The sequence below is a fragment of the Lissotriton helveticus genome, chromosome 7 (assembly GCF_964261635.1).
Source record: "Lissotriton helveticus chromosome 7, aLisHel1.1, whole genome shotgun sequence".
NCBI lineage: Eukaryota > Metazoa > Chordata > Amphibia > Caudata > Salamandridae > Lissotriton > Lissotriton helveticus.
The window spans coordinates 501,865,622-501,877,737 of record NC_136068.1 but is presented as its reverse complement, the minus strand read 5'-3'; the positions used below and the strand labels follow the sequence as shown (position 1 = coordinate 501,877,737).

Genomic DNA, 12,116 nt, shown 5'->3' with positions numbered 1-12,116 from the left:
AGAAACCCCATGCAGATGCTTTTCCAGCCACTGGCCCACCCGCGAAGGAGTGCAGGCGGCAGATAACTTGCAGGGCAATGTCTCCCTCCCTCAGGGTAGGGCAGGCGCCGTGGAGCCCTCTATAAGGGTGGTGCTGTGGTGGTCTCTCGGCAGGGGTCAGGCAACCGTGAATGACAGCGGTGCGCTGTTGTTGTCCTTAAACATACGAGGGCTAAAACACTGCAGGCGCTCCCAGAAGCAAATTTAGTGGCAGTCCCTCCAGCAACTTCAACAACAAATAGCAAGGAGTCAGCGCAAGCGAAAACTAAGTTAAATCCCCAACTTATCCACCTCCAGGAGGACCTTTGGTCCCCAACATTTCTATCCAGATTATACTCAGCAGCCTTTTTTAGGCTATGGCCAAGGGAGAACAAGAGGCCGACGCAGATCCCAACAGCAGGGACAGGTTTAATGGAATCTACCGCCCCAGACAATGGACCTGAGGAACGGGAAGAAGATCCCCCAAGAAACACCAGGGACATCAGCGGGACCTCCCTTGTAATTAATCTCAGTACCCATACTCTGACGGAGACTGAAGAACAAGTATTGAATAGAGGTCTTGGGTTTGTCACTACGAACACCGCTGACCCCTTCCTCACTAACATCAAAATGAATAAGTTCTTCAGGAAAATCAGGTTGCACTTCCTATTTGCTAACAAAGAGGGACAAGATGGAAGTGATGAAACCCCTGATGACAACACTGGTTTAAGGAAACCTTCCAGATTCAACCCCACCACAATAGGTCTACCTGCGAAGGTTATGGCTTTCGAAGAAGCAGTTGATCACGACTTACAGATGCTTCTTCAACAACATCATAAACCCTTTATCAATCTGAGCAAAAAAGAACAAGAAGCTCTGAATGGGTTGGCAACCAATTGATCTGTCACAGTTAAGCCCGCGGATAAAGGGGGTGCTGTAGTCATTCTGGACACCAGCACCTACCGGGAAGAATGCTTGCGACAACTAAGTGACAAGAAATTCTATCGGAAATTAACAACAGATCCCACTTCTAGACGGACTACTATTATTGAAGAAGCTTTGGCTGAAGGATGGCTCACAGACAAAGAGGGACAATATCTATGTGCAAGTAATCCAGTGATGCCATACTTCTATGTACTTCCTAAGGTACATAAACCCCAGAGACCACCTCCGGGGCGCCCCATAATATCGGGCATAGGCTCGTTGCTCGAGCCTTTATCCACTTTTGTGGATTGCTTTCTTCAACCACTGGTACTAGAGATGCCTACTTATCTAAAAGATCCTAAAGCAGTGCTCAGAATTTTACCAGATGTGAACTACGATACTGAACAAGATCTTCTAGTCTCCTTTGATGTGGAGAGCCTATATACCTCCATACCTCAAACCGAAACCTTGAAAGTGATAGAGAGTCTTCTTGAAGCTAGAGATCTCAATTCCATTACACCTGTGAGGTTGATTATCAATCTAGCAACCCTGGCCATGACTGAGAACTTTTTTATGTTCGAAGACTCTGTGCACCTACAGATTAGCGGGACCAGCATGGGCAGCGTTTTTGCCCCCAGTCTCGCTAATCTGAATGTGCACAACTTCGAACAACACCACATGCTCAATGTAATCAATCCGTTCCTAGAATGTGTGCGTCTATGGAAACGATACATTGACGACATCCTGGTGGTGTGGCATGGCTCAGTTAGTGATTTGAACAAGTTCCATGGGTGGCTAAACGAGAGGAACCCTTTCTTGAAATTCACCATGGAATTTAGCAGACATCAGCTAGCCTTCCTAGATTTGTTGGTCACTGCTACCCCCACTGGTTTGCACACAGAAATATATCGTAAACCAGTGGCAAGGAACTCATTATTGAGTTATGACAGTTTTCATCCTAAGGCACTCCTTGACAACTTGCCCTATGGACAATTCCTTCGAATCCAACGTAACTGTTCAACCAAATCTGCGTTTGAGGAACACTCTCTGACTCTAGAGAAACATCTAATTGAGAAGAAGTATCCTAAAAGACTCGTCAGGGCCGCAAAGAAACGTGCTTCTAATAACAATAGGGAAGGTTTATTAGAACTATTGCCTCCCAAGCCGGCACAAAAGAGGATAACATGTGTTAACACCTTTAGCACTGAGTCGAATCGAATTCAAAAAATTGTGAGGAAGCACTGGGCGATCCTGAACACCAGGAATGACACTGTCAATCTACCACCCCCGTTGTTCGCCTTCAAACGTGGACGAAATGTGAAGGACGAGTTGGTCCACACTAGACCAAAAAACACGATTCCCCGCACTATAGGGACTCTATGGGATATGCCAGCAGTCACAGGCCACCATCCCTGTGGCAATTGCGTAGCTTGTCCATTAACAACTAAGTCCACACAGATTGATATTGGCACAGGTCGTCCCTGGGAACAACGACACCTTACTAATTGTAGCAGCCAAAATGTAATCTATTTGATTACATGCCCCTGCAACAAACAGTATGTAGGGATGACTACGCGCAAAGTCAAAACAAGAGTTTCAGAGCACAAGAGTTCTATCAGATGTTGTAAACAGGCAACAAGACTGACTGCACATTTCATAGAGGTGGGCCATTTACCAACAGACCTCAAATGGACAGTCATTGAACAACCTATGATTCCACCCCACATTACTGACATCAGTAGTTTCTTATTTAAAAAAAGAACAAAGATTGGTGTATAAACTTAGATCTGACAAAGTGGGCCTCAATGAGGACATCCCATGGATGTCACTCTAATAATAAATGATAATGACAATGTCTAGTGCCATGATGGTTACAAGATTTATTCAGTTTCAGATGACTGAAAGTGCATTTAGATATTTATGCTAAATACTTGTCTCCTGCACTTGGCATTTATTCCCCCTTGTTTTATGTCGAACCATCAGTAGTTCGAGGAAAGGACAGACGTTCACGGTATACCGGCAAAACAATGCACTATTAGGCAATTTGCTCTAGAGAGAATGTGTCAAACGATTGGTAGAATAGTGACACGAGTGCGTAGTTTTCAACAAACTACCATCCCCATGATGCTACGCGCGTCGCGTGTAGACTGACGTCATCCGGGCGCCGCTCCTGTCGACGCCTAAGCGGAAATATAACGGGTGATTGCGCGCCGCGTTGGTACCTCCCACGACAGCCCAGAGGGACGCCCGGGGTACCGACGGAAAGGTAGGCGCATGCTCGATCTTTTAAATCATCCGCTGTGAAGAGCTTTTGCCTGCTTTGGTATGATTGCAGAGGGTGGCACAGATGCGCGTGAGAAACACTGAACTCTCATAAGTATTGAATAGTTATTTATGTGTCGCCTTGATATCTTCAGAATGCGTCCTGGACGCCCATATTACAGAGTTGGAGGCTCCGGAAGACATTAAGTGATGAGCTAGATAGACGCGACCAACTGACCTCGATACACAGCTCCTTGAGGGTCGAGTGTGATCATAGACTATGGCAGACAGGTACAAGTGTTTCATGAAACAGATGCACGAAAATCCATGCATCTCAGGGCCTGCATATAGTCTCTCTGTAACGACCAGTTCTCTTCTAGAATTAGAGTAATGGTGTCAAATACATCAGTATATGTTTGATTATTCATATGACAGTACTTTACATATATTTGACGGTGCATTTTCCTGAAATGCTTTTTAGACTTAACAGCTTTTGCTTGAATGGAGTGACACCTTGGGTGACCTAACTTTCTTTTCATTTACCTTTTCGCTACTTCAGAGCGGTGCCCTGTTTTACCTGCGCTGCAGCCAGGTGAGGTGGGACTTTTCTCTCCTGCCAAATTGGTAAGTGAGCAGTTGCTAGCTTTGTGCTGTGGACAGAGGTGTATGATATTTACATGAAAGATATCACACTTCCATTATAAAATGAGATCACTTTGTGTTAGAAAGATGTGTTTCAATACAGTGTTCTATATCCAATTTTGTATGTATTTTGTCTTTTTCCCTATATGTGTGTCTCGTCGGGAATGGATCCACATTTTGTTTTCAACTACACATTCAGGAGAAGGACGGTATCACTATATCTCAGGTGATATTTTATCTTTTTCCACTTATTTCTTTTTAAGCAGTAGCGATAATGGTCCTGAGGAAGCAGCTAGATACCACGTGGATCTGATTAGTCTGCAGAAACATGTCGACCTTCCATCTCTAACAGTGGTTATTTGTTTAGACCACTACGCACTCATTTTAGTTTAGGATTGAAGAGAACCCTAATAAACTTTTTTCTCCTCTCTACCTAATTTTATAGTTTGTTTCACAACTTCACTTTGCACTTCACTTTTAGCACTGCTTCCAGTCACCACAATATACATCAAGTGTTCCCCTCACACTGGGCACCACATGTAGGATTAGGCTTCAAACATCTGCCAGTCCACTATGGGTCTCACAATCTACCTTCGAGGGTGAAGGATCCCAGATGATGAAGGGCGGATCCGAGTGGTGACTGATGGGAATCTTTTCACAGAGACGAGAGACCCTATGTGTGATTTGCATAACACATTATTAGTTCATTTCCATTTGCCTTCTACTCACTATGTAGGGATTTAACTTAGTTTTCGCTTGCGCTGACTCCTTGCTATTTGTTGTTGAAGTGACTGTTCCTAGGGATAGTAGCATTGTTGGGTCGTTAAACCGTCCCTTAGACCCTCTTTTTCCCTGTTTGTTAAAGTCCCTCTAGCAACCCAGCAGGCAAGCACAACAGAGCAAGTAGTCCAAATGGTGGTTCCTACTGGCAGCACAGCAGTCCTCTGCAATGTGCAGTTTGTAGAGCCAGCAGCTGCAGGTTACAAGTCCCAAAGAGTGTCTAAAATCATGGGGTCTGAGACCCTGTATTTATACTCAAAAGTGTCCTTGATCAAGGGGTAACATCAAAGGAACCCTTTCAAGTGCACAACAATCCCTTTCAACCCAGCCCTGGCACCGGTCATCAGTAGGGGGTAAATCAGCCCTTTGTGGGAGGGCAGGACACAACCTATACAAGTATTAAGTGAGAATGGGCTCTCCCACTCCCAGCCCTGGAAGACCATCAATATGCATATGTAACCCCTGTAACACCCAGCCCTTCGTGTGTTGTGGCTGTCTGGAAAGTATGCACCAAGTGTGGCTGTCACCAAGCCCTACACATGTGTTGGAGTCAGGCTGCAAAGCACAAGAGTCATAAGCACAGAGAAATACCATTTTCTAAAAGAAGCATTTCTAAAATAGTAATGTAAAATCTAACAAGGCCAGTGAGCAGGATTTATCTCTACCATTCTATCCATACCAACATAGCAAAGTCACTCCTTTCAGATCAGGAACTACCACTTATAAGGGAATTACAAATGCTAGCCTATGAGAAGAGTAGACCTCACAGCAGTGAAAAACGAAATAGGCTGTTTGTCACTACCAGGACATGCCACACATACAGGCACATGTTCTACCTTCTACTTACACAGCACCCTACCCATATGGCTCCCTAGGGCCTACATTAGGGGTGATCTATGTGTTGAAAAGGGGGAGTGTAATGCTTAGCAAAATAGTTTTAAGTGCAAGTTAGAGTGGCAGTAAACTGCTGACGCAGGCCCTGCAGTGGAAGGCCTGAGACAGGTTTTTAAGGTCAGTGAGTAAAACAAGCAGTGCTGCAGGCCCACGAGTAACGCTTAATTTACAGGCCCAGGGTATATGATATGCCACTTTACAAGGGACTTACAAGTAAATCAAATATTCCAAACAGGTGTAAACTAATCATATCATGTTTAGTGAAGAGAGCACATGCTCTTTAGCACTATTTAGCAGTGGTAACGTCCTAAAGCCAACAAAAAGGTCTGAAAAATAGGCAGAGGAAGGCAAAAAGTTTGGGGATAACCCTGCAAATAGGACCAGGTCAAACACTGTGTCTGACTTCAGATCACGTGTGATATCCTATTAGGCTTATTAAACAAATTTTAAATATCAAAGTTGTCTCCCACTGCTGAGCCACCGTGCAAATTCATCTATGTATATTAGGGTGGCAAAAGAGGGCAAAACAGTGTATCCTCTACTTAGAACAAAGAACACAGGATATAGAAATGCAAAGAATCATATTTGACAAGATCTAGGTGTTATTTTTAGAAACGATTCCAGGATAGATCATCACATATGATTCTTTGTATTTCCTGTATTTTCAGAGACCTACAATGTGACACTAGATAAGAATACTCTACTGCCACAGTATTCTTTGTGTTTTGATAGGCTAGTGAGCATCTCAGCAGTCACTTGTATTTAGTTTCTAAAATGGCAGCTTCAATATCAACAGCCCAGAAAGTTGGTTACATACAGATATCTTTAAGGTATATCCATTCACGGTTAATGTCAGTTGCAGAACGTTCCCAGCAGAGTATAATTGATCTTCTATATGCCTCAAGAAACCCCATTACAGCCTGCAAATGTCAATGCCCAGCAGGAGATGCTGCAAAGTGGTAATAACTGTCTCTTTGTCTTCTCTCTGAACCCATTATATTATCCTTACCTCTACTATTTTTCAACATAAGGTGCGTGTGGGCAGTAATTATTGAGGAGTTGAAGGGTGCATTGTTATAATTGGATCCAGAATAAAAGTATAGTGCCTTCAAACATTAGCAGAGCTGATGCTTCAACAGAATATGTACAAAGATTTTGTTGCAGCAGGTAAGATACAGGTGAAGAGAGGCAGAAACTTAAAATAAAACTGTTGCTGCTAAGTGGGCCCAAGCATTTTTTTGCGTATGGATGCAAAAAAATGCAAACTGATGTTGGCTAAGGAGTATGGGTTGAAGATGTCACTTGTGAAACGGGGTCACTTGGCATCTGTGGCATGTAAATTCTCACACCCACCAGGCACCAAAAGACAGGACAAGGCATGTGCTTGCCAGTGGATACAGCAGGGCTCCCAATGTGAGAGTATGTTTAATTTATGAGTGTATGTTTAATTTAAGACATTATTTTGGGCTGTTGACTCTGCAGACTGAGGACCTTGATCCCCTGCCCAGCTGACCGACCTGGCTGCCTACTGAATGAGGTTATATTTTTTTGTTCCCAATAGCTTGCTGTTGTAATGTATTTGTTGCAGAGATGATCAATCTGCGACCTGAACGTCATAGGTTCCGATCTTGTTGAAATAACTCGGTGGGTTAGAGAACCAGCTGCAAAGATCTTTGAGTATAACCTGCAGTTCTCAAAGGCTGAACTCCAGCGGAGGCAACTCAGTCTTCTGACTTTCCGGTGGCATTCAGGCTAGGGTTTTCGTCGCTTTTTGGAATTCATAGCCCCATGTATCCTAAACAAAACGACGACCGCTCGTCTCATAATTCAAAACAGAAGATTGTCCTAAAGCAACTACCCAAGCATTTTCGTAGGAAACTTGTGATCTCTGCCTCAGACTTCAAAGATTATATTTCTCTTACAAACAAGACTACCGCAACATATTTTAACTAATAATTAACAAAACAAAAAACGGGCTCAGGATATAATGGTGGGGTCGCGTTGCCACTGCCCGCGGCATGTAGACACAATTGTTTACGTGTTTAACATCTAGACTTGTTCAAAATAAGAGCATAACAAACATGATAACTAAGGTAGGAAGAAATCGTATTTCAGTTAAAGATTTCGTTTTTGATTGTCCAGCTATAGAAACAGTGTACTTACTGCGCGGTGCCTTGCGCCTCCTGGCTACATCACATGCCCGGTTGCACTTCTTGAAATTGCATATTAAACAAAATATCAGTAAATGAAACTGAAAGGAGTTTAGCTACTTCCTGGTTCCAGCTTCGCGAGAGTGTCTGAACTCCCTTCCCATTGGCCCAGAGCAAAGAGGGCTTGTTCCGGCACGCCTACAGCCGCTGACCATGTAAGCCTGGCAACATCTATTTAAATGGAAAGCACCCTGAAAACAAAGAAAAGAAATGAAGGTCGCTTGCGATCACACTTTCTTGACATTTCTGAAAGAGAGTGCGTCAGGGTTAGTACTTTTAACAGTAAAAAATAGTGTAACTACTCACCAAATTGAAGGTGGGGTGGGGAAGGGGGGCCATGGGCGGTGCTAAGGGGTGGAGCTAGGGGTGCATATTTAATGATATGGAGATAGGGTTGCCACCTGGCCTATTTTATACCTGCTTGACCGGTTGTTTAATGTACCTGCCAATTCAACAATTTGAAAAATCACATAAAGCTGTTATTTTTCCAATACATGCTTTAAACTGTAAATGTGAGAAAAGCACACGTTAAAATATTTTTACAGCTGCCCTAATGACCCCTGACTGATAAAGTTAACAAAGACAAAGAGTTATGTAAAAAATAAATACAAACGACTTCGTATAAAGTTCTGATGGAGTGTGGACCTTTGCAGAATATTAAAACGTGAACAGATGGCAGATATCTTTTTTTGGGTAAGGTGGCAACACTATCTGCAGATGTGCATGATGATACAGAAGTATTTCTGGTGTCTCTGGAGTATTCTTTTTGTCCCCATATGTACAAAAGGGTGCATTTAATATTAACTTTCAAATTTTACACGTGTGCAGATTACCTCTGCACAAGGCATAACTGATAGTGTTGGTACATTAACAAAGAAACCTTGAAAAATAAATATTATCATAGTATCATGTGCCCAAAAACTTCAAACTACCACAGACCAACCACGTCATCCTTAGGCAGGTTACTTCACCCCATTGCCTTTATATTAGCTTGTGGCCTTGTCCCCAGAATTATACGAGGCTCTTTCCAGTCAATCACCTGCACCATGAAGAATGACGTGGTCCTCTTTTGGCATTAATATGGAACGTAGATACATTCTTACAAAACCATCAGACCTTTGAAAAAGAATGTCAATAGATGCCTTAAAATAGAAGTTATAAATTCCAAAAAACAGACTCTGGTTTTAGCCTAACTAGTAGAGGAAGTAAAATAACAAAATTGACACTTTTAACCTTTTCTGTGCCAAGGATGTAACGGTTACGTCCTCCGCCATGGTGGCTGTCTGCGAAGGACGTAACCGTTATGCCCTCTACGCACGTTCTGGAAATCCCTCTGCAGTATACAACAGTGGGATTTCATTTTTATTTTTAATTTTTCAGCCTCTGGAGCAGGGGAAGTGCTTCCCCTGCCATTTATATTGGGAGACTTGGGAATTGCTGAGTGGAAGGAAGATTGTGGCTCCCTGCAGATTCCAGAACCTCCCATCACAGAAATGTGAGGAAAATGTGTTTTTTGTAGTCTAAGTCTGAGATTTGAAAGGCATTCTGGGTTATAAAACGTGGTGAGAGCCCCACAAGTCAACCCACCCTGGGTAGCCCTGGTATGAGTAGGTTTCCCTGGATGCTGGCTGAGCTATTGTCCAAAATCTAAGGGAACACAAATGGTAGAATAGGTAGTATTATAATTTTTCTGGGCCCAGGGAGCCTTCTCCTGTGTGGCTGGGTCCAGGAGCCCTGACCGAGCCAAAGGACCTCTGGGCTCCGTCCTGTTGCACTGACAAGGGTCCAAGACGGGGTTCCATCAGGCCTGGGGAAGCATCCCCTGCTTTGTCTGTGTGATAAGATGCCTGCAGGCCCGGGCCGGAGCTCTGTCTGGGCCCTCCTTGCAGCCCCGTGCCTGAGGCCCAGCTGGGTCTCTGGGTCCCAGGGTCCCCTGAGCCTGGCCATTTTGTCGCCCGCCATTCTTTTGACTGGGGGAGGGGGACTAGATGGCTGGCTAGTCCCCCTCTCCCTGGAAGCTCTGACAGGGGCCCCGGAGGGCTCTGGGGTGGGTGCCCCATTCTGTCCCAAAGTGTCATAGGCCAGATATTGACCGAAATCTGTGGGATGAAGGAGCTGCAGAGGGACACATACTAGGAGGTTGCTGCCATCCAAGTCGAGGTGGCCGGCACCCACACCAAAGTGGTTGGCAATCACACTTAGGTGGCCGGCATCCGCACTGAGATGTCCTTCCTTCCTGGTTGGGGTGTGCGGGACTTCAACACCACCATCTGCAGGGATTTCCCACCTGCATCTACCCCTTCCTGTGGCCCAAGTACATCCAGATCATCAATATCTGCTGCAGCCTCAGTAAGGGAGTCCTTGTCAGAGGAGGACACGCCTGCATGCACCCCTGTCTCAGCAGCTGCAGATCCCCCTCTGGCAAACTGAGGGGACATCCGCGGGAAAATCCAGGAGTTCAGGATGGCAAGACACCCACCACCGCCAAGAAGAAACCTTGCCCTTAATGTCCTCTTGTGTGTGCTACTCATTCACCATGTTGGACTATTCCTGCCCACTTTTCCATATTTGATGGGAGGGGTATGTTGGACTTTGGACTAAAGACTTCCCATTTTGTTTGCACTTTGTAATTTTAAAGTCATTTATTGATCTTATCCTTGTTCACTTCATTAAAAACACATGTCAGCATAGTATCATGTGCCCAAAAACTTCAAATTACCATAGACCAACCACGTCACCCTTAGGCAGGTTACTTCACCTCATTGCCTATATATTAGCTTGTGACCTTGTCCCCAGAATTATACAAGGCTCTTTCCAGTTAATCCCCTGCACATCAAGAATGACTTGGTCCTCTTTTGGCATTAATTGGGAACGTAGCTACATTCGTACAAAGCCATCAGACCTATGATAAAGAATGTCAGTAGATGCCTTAAAATAGAAGAAGTGGATTCCAATAAACAGACTCTGGTTTTAGCCTAACTAGTAGAGAAAGTAAAATAACGAAATTGACACTTTTAACCTTTTCTGTGCCGAAGATGTAACGGTTACGTCCTCCGCTATGGTGGCCATCTGCAGAGGACGTAACCGTTATGCCCTCTGCGCACGTTCTGGAAATCCCTCTGCAGTATACAGCAGTGGGATTTCATTGGAAAAGCATTGGAAAGCATTGTCTCCTGTTATAATTCTCACATACAACATTGTGAATGTACTACCATGTGGACTTTGCAATGTCAAAACTAGGGACTTCTAGAAGCATGGTTATGTTGGATGTAGACAATGTTCAACAAAGGGCCACTACCATGTCACAATAACACATACCCACAAGTGTCTGGGCTGAGAACATTTTTATTCCAGTGTTCAAATCATAGGTTGACATGATATCAGATACATTGCAAATTAGACATGATTCAGCTATTCTGTGTCAGTGATCACAGAGTCACTTGGAGACTTTCTCCACATGGAAGGAGAGGATACATCGGACAGTATCCTACACAATAAGCAACAATCAATTAGGTCTACATCATCAGAGGGAGTCATATTGCCTACCTCACAAATGCATCCTACATCAAATAAAGAAACAGACACTTGTCAGTACAACAGTTTCAGACCAAAGTGTCATTTCAATCCAGTGGTGCTTGAATCTGGTGGAATGTCACAAACAAGTTTCAGTGATGTGCCACAAGCACTTTGACCTACAATGAGGAGACACATCAACAGCTACAGCCAGTTCATAGGCAATGTGGAATTAGCCAATGTGAAGGCAGATAACATGATTTTGGCACAACACAACATTGTGTTGGATCACATGATGGCACACATATTGTATTAGGACCATCACACCACAAGGAACAAGTCCACTGGAAGCTAGGTATCTTCTATCCTGTCGCTGTGCAAGCTGTCTTTGTACAGGCTTTGTACATCCAAATTCTGTGACAGCCATTCCCAAGACTAATCCATGTCCACTTCATACATCTGAACAGCATCATAGACCAGCTAATGTCAAAACTCTGAAATGTCCAAATGAAGATGATATGGTGAGGGTACCTAAAAAGACCAACACAGAGAGATTAAATAAGAAAACATACATACAACACAGAGAGATTAACTAAGAAAACATACATATGACACACATCACATTGTTAACTTCTAGAGAACACAGTCTAAGACAACGTTTACTGCTAAACAAAGCTACACTTATAATACAAACACCTTTCCCCAGAAATTTCCAGACCCATATATTCATAGTATGTAGCATTAATATCATCCTCACAACATCACAAGAGTTGCAAGAATAGTCAAAGTCTTTACATCTCACACCATAGTTACACTCAGGAGAAGTAGTTTTGGATGAGATCATGACGCAAGTCAGCTGCTTCCTCCGCACCA

At 43.8% G+C, this 12,116-nt stretch overlaps 1 protein-coding gene across 1 annotated transcript in view; it reads right to left on the bottom strand.

Moving 5' to 3' along the window:
• LOC144768683 (RING finger protein 112-like) overlaps positions 1 to 12,116 on the bottom strand; it is a 352,704-nt gene that overhangs the window by 328,910 nt on the left and 11,678 nt on the right. Inside the window, exon 5 of the mRNA XM_078652512.1 lies at positions 7,684 to 7,921. The gene's annotated coding sequence lies outside the window, so the exon portion shown is untranslated. The remainder of the gene's footprint in view (positions 1 to 7,683; positions 7,922 to 12,116) is intronic.